The 11,651-nt window shown below is 41.6% G+C and overlaps 1 non-coding gene across 1 annotated transcript; it reads right to left on the bottom strand.

Annotated features, from left to right (window-relative positions):
* Nucleotides 1–289: 289 nt before the first annotated feature.
* LOC122241637 lies at nucleotides 290–396 on the bottom strand. The gene has a single exon (XR_006221878.1). It is a non-coding gene; the product is annotated as a U6 spliceosomal RNA (small nuclear RNA).
* Nucleotides 397–11,651: the final 11,255 nt, after the last annotated feature.

Below are 11,651 nucleotides of genomic sequence, written 5' to 3'. Positions count from 1 at the left end.
TTATTTTTAATGGCTCAGAAAATAGTGCAAACTCATCCACTTTGCATACATTCCTCTTATTCTTCTTGTCTAGTGAAGTAAGTATATATACACACGGTATATATATATATATATATACCGTACAGTTATGATACACCAAACTTTTAATTTGTTTTCTTTTTTTTGGCTTTTTAAACTTTTATTTTAATTCTAGTTAGTTAGCATACAGTGTTATATTAGTTTCAGGTGTACGATATAGTGATTCAACAATTCCATACAGCACCCGGTGTTCACCACGACAAGTACACTCAACAATAGCAAAAGCTTCATGAATTTGTGTGTCATCCTTGCTCAGGGGCTGTGCTAATCTTCTCTGTATCGTTCCAATTTTAGTATATATGCTGCTGAAGTGAGTACTTGCATGCATTTTTAATGATAGAACTGAGTGCAAATTCCACTTACTAAAACCTTGGGCAGCTTAAGCATCCTTAGTCTCGATTTCTTCATTCTTCACGTTTTATTAAATATTAACATGAAACTAAGACTAACGAGCAATATTTAGTACAGCACAAGATTTTAATAGGTTGCAGCAACTAGGCTCAATCTTGAAAAAAAATTTAATAGGGAAATATAAAATTCTACTCCCATGGTTAAAAAAAAAATGACCCAATCATCAAACGCACAAATATGGTAGTAATTAAACACACACTCTTAAGTGGGACCATCAGAACTTATCAAAGAAAAAAATACACCAGCTTTTAACTGTCACACACAAAAAGTTTCCAAAGAAATGGCATATGAATTAAGGTGTTGGAGGACAAATTTAAATTCCCAGGAAAAGGCTTTTGGCAACAGACAGATTAAACCTTCTTATTACTCCAGAGGCCTATCTAGGTAGAAATATTAGAGAAGAAGACTTTAGGTCATTGGAAGACGTGTCTAACTACCAGAACAGACAAGAATGAAATAGTCTATTCCTAAGGCTAGTGAACTCTTCATGCCTGAAGGTATTCAAGCAAAACCTGAACTGAAGGTTGTATAGTGTAATGGGCCATCACACATCCTGGAGACAGATTGCCTGGGTTGAAACCCCAGGTCTGCCTCTTTTACAGGCTGTGTCTTTTTGTCCCTCAGTGTAAGATGAATAAGAAAGCAATGCCTGTCTCACATCGTTGTTGGGAGGATTAAATAATTAACAAATGTAAGGCATACTAGTGCTATGTAAGCTTTAGACATTATTAATGATAGTATTTCTTGGAGGGATTATTGTGGAGGAATTCATGCTTTGGATGGGTTTGGTGAGGTAATCAATAATGGATCTGCCTCCTCTGAGTTCCCAAAACCTATGTTTCTATAATCCCTGACTTTAAGGGATTGAAATTGCCCATCGATTGAGTGCAGGTTGAAGCATCTTTGAAAAACAAAACAACAACAACAAAAACCCATGTTGCTCTAAAAAAGATCTCCAACATCCTTTCTAAAATAGTAATGAGTGACATATTTGAGCAGTTATTTATATAATTATTTTATGACTCCCAAAAGAAAGTAAGTGTCTCCCCTCAAACCTGCACCTTGGAGCCGCAGGGGTAAGAGGAAAGGAGGGGGGGATAGGAATAAAACTTAAATTTATTTCAGAAGAAATCAGTCTATAAATGATTTTATAGTGTGAGGTATGTATAAAATGAAAGATGGCTGGTTTGGGCCTTGGTGAATATGTTCATTTGCTGTGAAGAGTGAGCCTCATTAGGGGTCAGGATGGCAGCCCTAATGGGTGTCCATACCTTGAGGTAATGCAACAATTCCCTTTTGCAAATAGCTTATGCACTGTTCTCACCTACCTCCATCCTCCCTGTCTCCAGTTCAATTGTATGCTAGTATCTGAGTGTTCCTTCTAAAATGCTGATTCACCCCCTCCTCACACTTCACAGGGGCTTCCCAAAAGACATGGCAATTCTCTTTCTAATGACTCATCATCAGCCATACTAAAGTTCTGTTTTGACTGTTTTCAAGTAAGGCTGCTGACCACCCATGAGGCTTGTTAAAATGCAGCTAACTGGGCTCCACTCAGAAGCCCTAAAATCAGAGTCTTTGCAGCTGGACCCGGAGGTTAAGAAACTCAACCCAACTATCTATCCACATCTGGTCTGCCTGCCATGACCGAGGGGGTCTTTTTTCATTCCATTTTAAATGGAATGATGTTTGGCAGCCTTCACATCTACCTCCCTATCAACAGCAGCAGCAGCAAGCCCTTAACAAAGCTCTGATTGAGGCAAATAGCCAAAGACAGCTTAGCCCTTCTCTCTGGCACTGTGTCTTCCAGCTGAACCGGAGATATAATTCACGGCAGCAAACCTGAAACTGCAACTCTTGACAGATTAATTCCATAACAAAAATCAATCATGGCACTTGTTGCCGGCATACATAATATTTTGAGTTTCCTGTCTAGCACCACTGAGAAGCAGACCTCCTTGACCTTGACTACATTAAACGAATGCACTGATACGGTAATGTAATCAGCTGATCACTGCATGTGCCAGCATCCCAGGTCTGTATAACAGTGATCAGCATTGAGCTCTTGTTTCCTGTGGCGCCTCCTAACCCCACCAAGTTGCCATCCTTCCTAGCAGAATGTCTCTTCTAGCCAAAAATAGTAGTTGCAGCAACATCCTGAGGTCTTATTTTTCGACTGTTTGCCTCAGGCAATATGTCAGCTGATTTGCCTGCTAGCTTCTCCCTGAGCAAATATCAGCCAGCCAAAGTGTGGTGGGGTTGGGGGCGGGGGTGTGGAGCTCACACTGGAAAATCCCACTTTGACCACAGATAAAATACCCTCTTGTTCAGAAAACTTCTTGTTCACTCCTTGGGCCAAAGAGGCTAAACAGGAAAGGAAACATGGATAGGCAGCTGGGGGAACACATCTCTTATATAATGAGCAAATTGCAAAGGCTAGAGCCATGGGGGTGCCAGGTGGATGGAATGGAGAGAAGAAAAACACTTCTCCTTTTTAAGATTAGAGAAGTTGAGGGACTAGGTTACAACTGACAATGTGAATTGCATTCGGTGGAAGAACCATCTGGAAAAGGGCTACTGACAATTCCATTGGATTGCCTAACATAGTATGGGTCAAGAATTAGGTGAAGACTTCCATGGTTGATGTCACCTGAGAGACAAAGCTTCTAAGTAATGTAGAGTGAACTTCACTGGAAGTATCTTCCCAGAAACCAGAATCACTGCTTCTGATTTGCCCGATTTGGTTATTTCTCAGATAAAACAAGTGATATTTGGGCTGCTGAGGAAGGAGAGCTGATGTGGCCTCCATCAGCCAGCAACCAATACCAATACCAATAGAAAAGTCTTGTGTATCATGTCTAACCAGAAGCATCCTTGCATGAGTATTTCAAGTATTCAAAGATGGTTAGGAGGCATACCTAGATTTAGATACCTACGTGCCAAATGGAGATGTTTCACTTTCAAGGCTCTCAATTTACCTTTTAATCAAATGATCCTGTGGCAAAAGGGAAGAGCTAATTAAGTATTTCATTATCTGACTGATATAACAAAGCACAAAGTGACAGTGGGGAAAAAAATCAGCATTGGGAAACATCTGTCTCACTCTAATGCTGAGAATGTCACAGCCTAGGACAGCATCTGCAGATGGAGGTTTTTAAAAATTGAAATAGAGGAATCTTCAAATAGCATGTTATAGAAATACCTCCAGGGAATAAACTCCAGGTAAAATTTGCTCTTTAAACCTGTACATAGAATTTACTGTTCTTAGCAATGATAGTGTATCTGTACAAAGAAAATCATGTTCAAGTTGGCAGTGATTTAATGAATACAAGGAAATTATACTAGAATTTACTGTGTATTGTCTCTCTCATGCTCAAAGCTTTCCAAAGTGTCTTACTAACAAGGAATTAAAATGCCAACAGACCAGGTATGGTGGACAATGGTAAAATATCTGCTCTTATCCCAGTAGCTTACAAATTGCCTCTCCTTGGTTGCTGAAGAATGTTGATTGTGGATGTCACAGCTGTCCCTGCAATTCTTTGAACAGGAAGTGAGATCTGGGATTCTCCCTGGTTAGTGTAATTTAAGAGAGAACTCCATTTGTAGCCTCTTCTACTAATATTGGAGTAAACCAATATTTTGCTATGCATTTATCCTGAAAATGTACTGCCCAAAGTCAAATCACTCAAAAGTACCTAAGCAAATAGAAATCCACAGCTAAATTATTTCTAATGTATAGAAATGATAGATCACTAGCATAGAAATATAAAAAATACAGATTAGCAAAAGAAGAAATAAAAACAATTTATAATCTCACTCCAAGAAGAGTTAATTGGCACAATGCCTGGTGCATAGTAGGTGCTTCAGAAATATTTGTTGGGGTGCCTGGGCAGCTCAGTTGGTTGAATGTTTGACTTCAGGTCAGGTCATGATCTTGCGGTCAGTGAGTTCAAGCCCCGCGTCAGGCTTATGCTGATAGCTTAGAGCCCAGAGCCTACTTTGGATTCTGTCTCCCTCTCTCTCTGTCCCTCTCTTACTCATGCTCTGTTCTCTTTGTCTCTCAAAAATGAATAAATGCTAAAAAAAAAAGAGAAATATTTGTTAAATATTTCCTATTCTTTTTAATGCAAATATATACATTCTTTAAATAAAAAATTGTATCATATTGTAGCTACTTTTATGAAACCTGATTGTAAAAACTTTAGCACTAGATTGTAAATAGCTTTCCAAGTCATTAAATATTCTAATAGTTTACCCGACTGTTTAGCATTATAATTTTGGGACAGATTTGGACTAAAAATTACACAGCATTTAGTAACATATTCTCATTCTTTCATCCATTCAATAAATATTTTTTGAGTACTTACTATGTGCAAGCCTCTATTCTGAACACTTGTATGCATCAGGGAACAGACAAAACTCTTTCCTTTAAAGGAACTTACATTGTATTTGAGGGAGACAGGTCACCAAATTGAGCATAATAACTAAGTGTTTGAAGATGGATATTCACAGAAGAGAGTACAGTGGGATAAATAGTATCAGGAAAATAGAGGAAGAGTAGCAATTTTAAAAGATGAAATTTAAAGAAAGTCTTAAAGAAGGAGAGGGATTTGGTTACAGGAATATTTTTTGAGGAAAGCGTTTCTGGCAGAGGAAACAGCCAAAGCAAAGGCCTTACAGTTGGAATCTAACTGGCATGTTCAGAGATCAGCAAGGTGGCCAGAGCAGGTACAGTGGAAGGAGAGCAGAGGACGTGGTTAGAAAAGCAGAGGGAACAGGAGTTTTGGCATCTCCTCTAAGGGAAACTGGGAGACCTTGCAGTGTTTTGAGCAGAGAAATGACACAATAGGACTTCTATTTTTATAGGATCTGCCTGAGTGCTATGTCAAGAATAGAATGTACAGGAAAATGTGTGAGAGGCTACTGCAGTGAGGCAAGCAGCGGTGGTGATGGCTCAAACCAGTAAAGGACTGTGAAGGTGGTAAGAAGTTTACTTTTGGATAGATTTTGAAGGTAGTGCTAGTAGTGTTTACTGATGGGTGGGATGTGTGCAAGAGAAAGAGAAGTGTGAAAATTAACCCTAGGCATTTGGGCTGAGCAACTGGAAAGGTAGAGTTTCTTTGTATTAAGGCAGGAAAACTGTGGGCGGGGCAGATTTCAGGATTCAGTTTGGGTTATGTGAAATTTGAGATGTTTATCAAACATTCAAGTGGAGATATTGAGGATGTAGTTGGATTTAAGAGTTTGGAATTCAGGAGGAGTTCAGGAAATATGAGTCCAAACTGGAGATAAAGTTTGGGAGTCATGGACATAAAGATGGTTTTTAGGTCAATGGACTAGGTGAGATCACATAGGTGTAAGTGTAGGAAAAAGAGAGAGAGAGAGACAGAGACAGAGGCAGAGACAGAGAATCCAGAGGGCTGAGGCATTCTAACATTACCATTTCCACCATGAGAAGATGAAGACCTAGCAGAAAAGACTTAATGGGAACCCCTGGTGAGCGAGAAGGAAAACCATGTGTGTGTGGGGGGGGGGGGTGGTCCAGGAAGTCATAAAGAAAATGTATTTAAAAAGAAAGGTAGGATTATGTCAACTGCTGCGAACAGGATCACTGCTACTAGTCAAGATCTTTGTGTGAAGTAGGAAAAGTCACCCTCTCCAGGTGGCAAGACCAGTGTGGACTAAACTGATGTCCACCCATCCCCTTTTCCAGGAGCCAGGTACAGGTACAGCTGCACAACTGTATGTAGTATCCCTCACCGATGGTGGGAAAGATAAGGTCCAAGAATTAACCACTGAATTTAGCAACATGGATGCTACGGATGCCCTTGACAGGAGGGATTTTGGAGGAGTGGTGGTTATAAAACCATCAATGTTAAGGGTTTAAGAGAGAATGAGAGCAGACCAATTAGAGACAGTGAAAACAGATAGCTCTTTGGAGGAGACGTGCTACAGAGAGGAGCAGAGAAGTCAGACAGTAGCTGGTGGGGGGTAGAGGGTCCGAGCAAAGGAAGGGACAGCGGTGTATTTGTGGGCTAACGGGACTGAGACACGGTATCATCCTCTTGCCTTGACCACTGCAGTGACTTTCTGTTTTCTTACAACCACTCTTGGATCCTGCAGTCTTTTCTCCAAATATCCCCTTGGTATGATCCTCTTAGATTATAAATTCAATAATGTCATCATCTCTTCCCATCACACTTAAAATGAAATCCAGAGTCTCGACCATGACCTGCCTACCAAGATCCTGCCTGCTTAAGTCACCCCCATATTTCCTACCTCTTGTTCCCTCAAATATGCAGCTCCAGCCATGCTGGCCTGCTCTCCCCCCCCCCCCCCCCGGAGTCCTCCCAGCTTAGGCTCTGTACTTGCTGTCCCTTCCATCTGGAACTCTCGGCCAGGCCAGTTTGCACAGGCCTCGCTTCCACGTCTCACCCAGATCTCCGCCAAAACGTTGCTTCCCTAGTCCTTACCTGACACATTAGGGTCTCCATATCACAAGCTGTTATTGTGCTGTTGGTCTTTCCACGGTGCTAATCACTACTTGATTTTCTGTTTGTCTTCCCCCAAACGTGCAAGATCTGTGAAGACAGAGATGTTGTCTTATTCACATGTTTACCCCCAGCTGTTACAGTAATGTCTGGCACATGGCAGACACTTAGTAAGTATACTTTACATACACGAATAAGGGGAAAATTACCACAATTGCCATTATGAACTCTTTTTTTAAAGTTTATTTAATTTTAATTTATTAAAGTTATTTATTTATTTATTTATTTATTTTAAACAATTTTTTTTAATGTTTCATTTTTAGAGAAAGAGACAGACAGAGCATAAGTGGTGGGGGGTGGGGGGCAGGTGGAGCAGAGAGAGAGGGAGACACAGAATCTGAAGCAGGCCTCAGACCCCGAACTGTCAGCACAGAGTCCGACGGGGGCCTCGAACTCCCAAACCGCGAGATCATGACCTATGTTGATGGTGGATGCTTAACCAACTGAGCCACACAGGCACTCCTCTTTATTTATTTTGAGAGAGACAGAGAGCATGAGTGGGGTAGAGGCAGAGAGAGAGGGAGAGAGAGAATCCCAAGCAGGCTCTGTCCTGTCAGCACACAACCTGACATAGGGCTCAAAGTCATGAACTGTGAGATCATGACCTGAGCGGAAACCATGAGTTGGACACCCAGACCCTATGAGCTCTTTAATGATTTTGAATATATTGGCAATTAAAGGCCAATTAAGGGTCATTGGCCTTGACAGATGAGCAGAGGGGAGCTCCAGTGCACACCTTTCTTTTCAGCATATGCACGCATGTGCCCTGAAGATGGGCAAAGGTCTTGGTGCAACCTAATCGCGCTGTTTAGGATTTTAATGTAACAGAGAAAGGTTGGTAGGCCACAAAATGAGAGATGTCCTCTTTTGTAGTGGAGAGGACACTGGCTACGCATCAGAATGCCCGGATTCCAGGCTCCACTCTGCCAGGTGTCCGTGCTGGGTGCTTTCTGCAAGTCACTTAATCTCTCTGTGCCTTTGGTCTCTAATTTTAAACTTGTGAGAAATAATACCGCATGTAGTTCTCTCACCTCATTGCTTGAGGGCCAAGTGAGATATCTGGGATAGTGCTAAACAAATGCGCATAGATATTTTCTCTGGATGAAAAGAAAGTGTTTGAAGTGAACTAGGCAGGGTGGGGGGAGAGAACGCAGAGTTCTGCTGCAGTGTAGGCACCATCTGGCTCTTTAAAATGTGTCCCTCAGGAAGAAAAATGAGCCTGTTGTTGAGGCTATGGTAAAGAATCATTCCGAAAGTGATATTTTCCAACTCTAATAAGTCTGTGATCAAACAATCAGTTTCTAGGGTAAAGGCCACTACTTTCCACTAACTGACCTGGAAGCATGTACCATATATTTAATGTCAAGACTGTGCAAGCATAGCAGTTTCTGCCTGGAGAGAATGGAAAATAAAATCTGGTGGAAGAGACCAGACACTCCCATCTAGCTGGGAACTGGGAAAGAAACATGCCTCCAAAGACCTCCTGAGGTGCTGCCTGGCAAATGCCAGCCTGTCCCTGGAGTGACCAGAGGTAGTATTTAAAATTCAGTAACTGTGTACAGCATAGTTGCAAGAAAGGAGGAGCTGCCTGAAGGGATGTGCAAGCCAGGAATGGCGGGGGAGTCGGCATAGCTCGGGGCTCTCTTTACATTCCCTCTCCCTCCCCACAGCATTTTCTTCCTGCTCTCCTTACCTGCTCCAGTCCTCTCTTCCACCATCACCTTTCTCTGCTTACTCATGCTTCTTCCCTCAGTTACCTCAGTGTATGCATGACCCATGGGGGTCACCCTGAACCTGTATCATTCTATGTGCAGGGGCCCAGATAACTAAGATAGCCTCTTAGTTTCCCAAGTCCAAATATCTATGGAGAAACATTCTGAGTCTGGCCACATAAATCTAGGGCTCCTGGTCTCTCTATTTTGCACTGCCTTTGAGGGAGAAGCCCATCCTGGACTATAGCTGTGTGTGGCTGGAGTGATGTCACATGGTGCAGAAAGGGGTTCTGCTCACTGGCAGAGACTGTGGGCATGGGCAGATTACCTGAGCAAGGATTAGGAGGGACAGACATTTTAAGTGATACCTTGTATAGGTGAGGTCTGTGTGTGGGTTGCTCCCATAGTCTCTTCTAGAATTGGTATTTATTCAAAAGTAAAAAAAAAAAAAAAATAGAAGGCTGTTAAAAGAGACAGGTTCAATAGATTACCAAATCTCACACTTAAAATCTTTCTTCTTGTCTATCAGTCTAGAATATTTTATGTCAGTCTTATTCATTTTCAAGGCTAACAAACTGGTTTCTAACATGCCAAAAAAGGGGACTAGACGCTAGTCCCATTAAATTGTAAGAGCTGTTTGACTATACACACTTTTATCATTGTAGGCTTGAGCTGCCCATGCCATGTAGCACAACTAGGGATCCCTTCCTCTGATACCCACCCACCCAGCTCTTAGTCAGTTCTCCAAGAGGCTCTTCCTGGTTCCTAGCAGTGAGAAATGGACATCACACTATGACCTCATATTCCCAGGAACACCCTTTTGGCTGTACAGACAACCAATGTTTGGCAAACATTCAATTCAAACGAGGAAATCCTAAAATTTTTCACCTGCCAGATTGAAAATAGAAGCTTCATTGGACAGATGGAGGAGATCAGGACTCCCCGCTCTGACCATCAATGCCCCTGATACCATCCTTCTATAAAAATGAATTTTTATGCCATTGTCATAGAGATGGAAACTGGGAATGCTCTCCTCTTGGCACTCAGCTACCGGCACTTCCTGAGTGTGCAACTGGCCCAGGGCTTGGACAAGTATGTGGCCTCTTAAGAGATTGTCTCAGAATAAGAGTGGGCTTGGAACTCTATATCCCAGAATCTGAATTTCAGTGAAACTGTCACCCCCACAAACCATTAACAGCCAGAGAATTATCTTTTGGGATTGTCTTGAAGTGGGGGCTTCTAGGGCTTTCTTGATTGCACCCTGTAACCAGCCACTTACAATTTATTTAAAAAAAAGCATGAGGACCTCTGGTTCTGCTCAGTTAGTTGCACTGATTGTGAAAGGTTGTTATGACTCCCATTCAATCCTAGATTTCTGGACTTGTTCAGGGAGGCATTCACACAGATAGATTTCTAGCTGGCAGACAGCCTATTTATGGTTGAGCGAGCCACCAATGAAAGATGGAATTTCACACCTCACCCTGGCAGTTTGACTACCACTAATGGGTGTCTTAGAACACCTGAAAGTAGAGTCTTTAAATAATGTTCTTTCTGACCATAAAGTCCAGATGAGGATGAGGATGATGAGGATGATGATGATGATAGTATCAGTAAGCCCCATAAGATACCTGGGAGTGTTAAGTGACTTGGCTAGGGTCACATACATAGTAAATGGCCCCAGTTTTAGAAAGGTTTCCATTATCATTAAGGATAAACGTACAGGTGTTATAGTTCTACATGTGCATAGATGATTCACTCTCAATTTTTCCAGCCTAGTTTCATTTCTAACTTTCAAAAGGGGGAATATTGACTTGGATTCTAGATATTTAGGGGCTAAAAAGGTTCCATCCACCTCTTTTACATCCTGAACCACCTACAGGATGCACTGTGGCATGGGGGGGGGGTGTTGGAAGACAGATTTAATAGCAGAAATTGCACTTAGAGGGCTGAACTGTGCCTGTGTTTACTCTTCAGACAAGGGACACTGGCTAAGAAAGCACACATCTTTGCAGGAAGGATGGCTTTAGAGGTTCTGAGATTGGACTGTCATGTGCAGCTGGGCAGTCTGGTACTACAAAAGGCACCTGGCTTAAATCAAGTGTGGAAATATTAAATTACATGCCTAGGTCATAGGGCTGGTAAGTGACAGAACTCCAAAGACAATGCCTGAAAAACAGTAGACTATCAGTATATGGTTATTGAATGAATGACAGAATCCAAATCAAACTTTCCATTCCAAAGGCAATGTAGTTTCCCTTTGGACAGTCTGCTTACGAATTAAATGTCTTTTATTAATTAACATCGAGAATAAAGGGGATTCTTAATTTTACATGTTATCTCTGAAACAGAAACATCATGTTTCAATAGTAAATAATCACATCAGAGCAATGCTATTATGAAGATGGTAGGAACTTAGTCATTCTGACTATCCTCCTTGTCGACCTGGAATTTCCTTTGTGTTTGGCAGTGGAATATCAAATGAGTCTAAAATTAGTTTCAATGAATATCAGAAGAAAAGAATCCCACTTGAGATGATTATGTTGCTGTGAATATGATAGGCTGACTGAGATGTCAGTCACCCCTACTGAGAAGAGCACTGTATCAGATGGAAATACACAATGACTCACACCTGAGTGGGACCATTCCTGAGATCCATCAGGTAAGCTAATTCAGGACTGCTTCATGTTTTAAAGGCCAGTTGAAAATGATCACTGTGGTATTGCCATAACACAATCTGTCACAGTTTAGAATGCAGCATACAGTTAAATAACCTATCCAAGGATGTTACCTTAATCCAGTAGCAGCATGAAAGAGCTTGTCCACTAGTAAGGCATACCCATAGCATGGGTGGAGACGGCGCTTGGTGAGCACTCCACTTGGTATTTAACAGAGGAGAAAA

Source organism: Panthera tigris, chromosome C1, assembly GCF_018350195.1.
Source record: "Panthera tigris isolate Pti1 chromosome C1, P.tigris_Pti1_mat1.1, whole genome shotgun sequence".
In the NCBI taxonomy this organism is placed as follows: Eukaryota; Metazoa; Chordata; class Mammalia; order Carnivora; family Felidae; genus Panthera; species Panthera tigris.
Note: the sequence above shows the minus strand (reverse complement) of the source record. Positions and strands in the feature narration are given on the sequence as shown.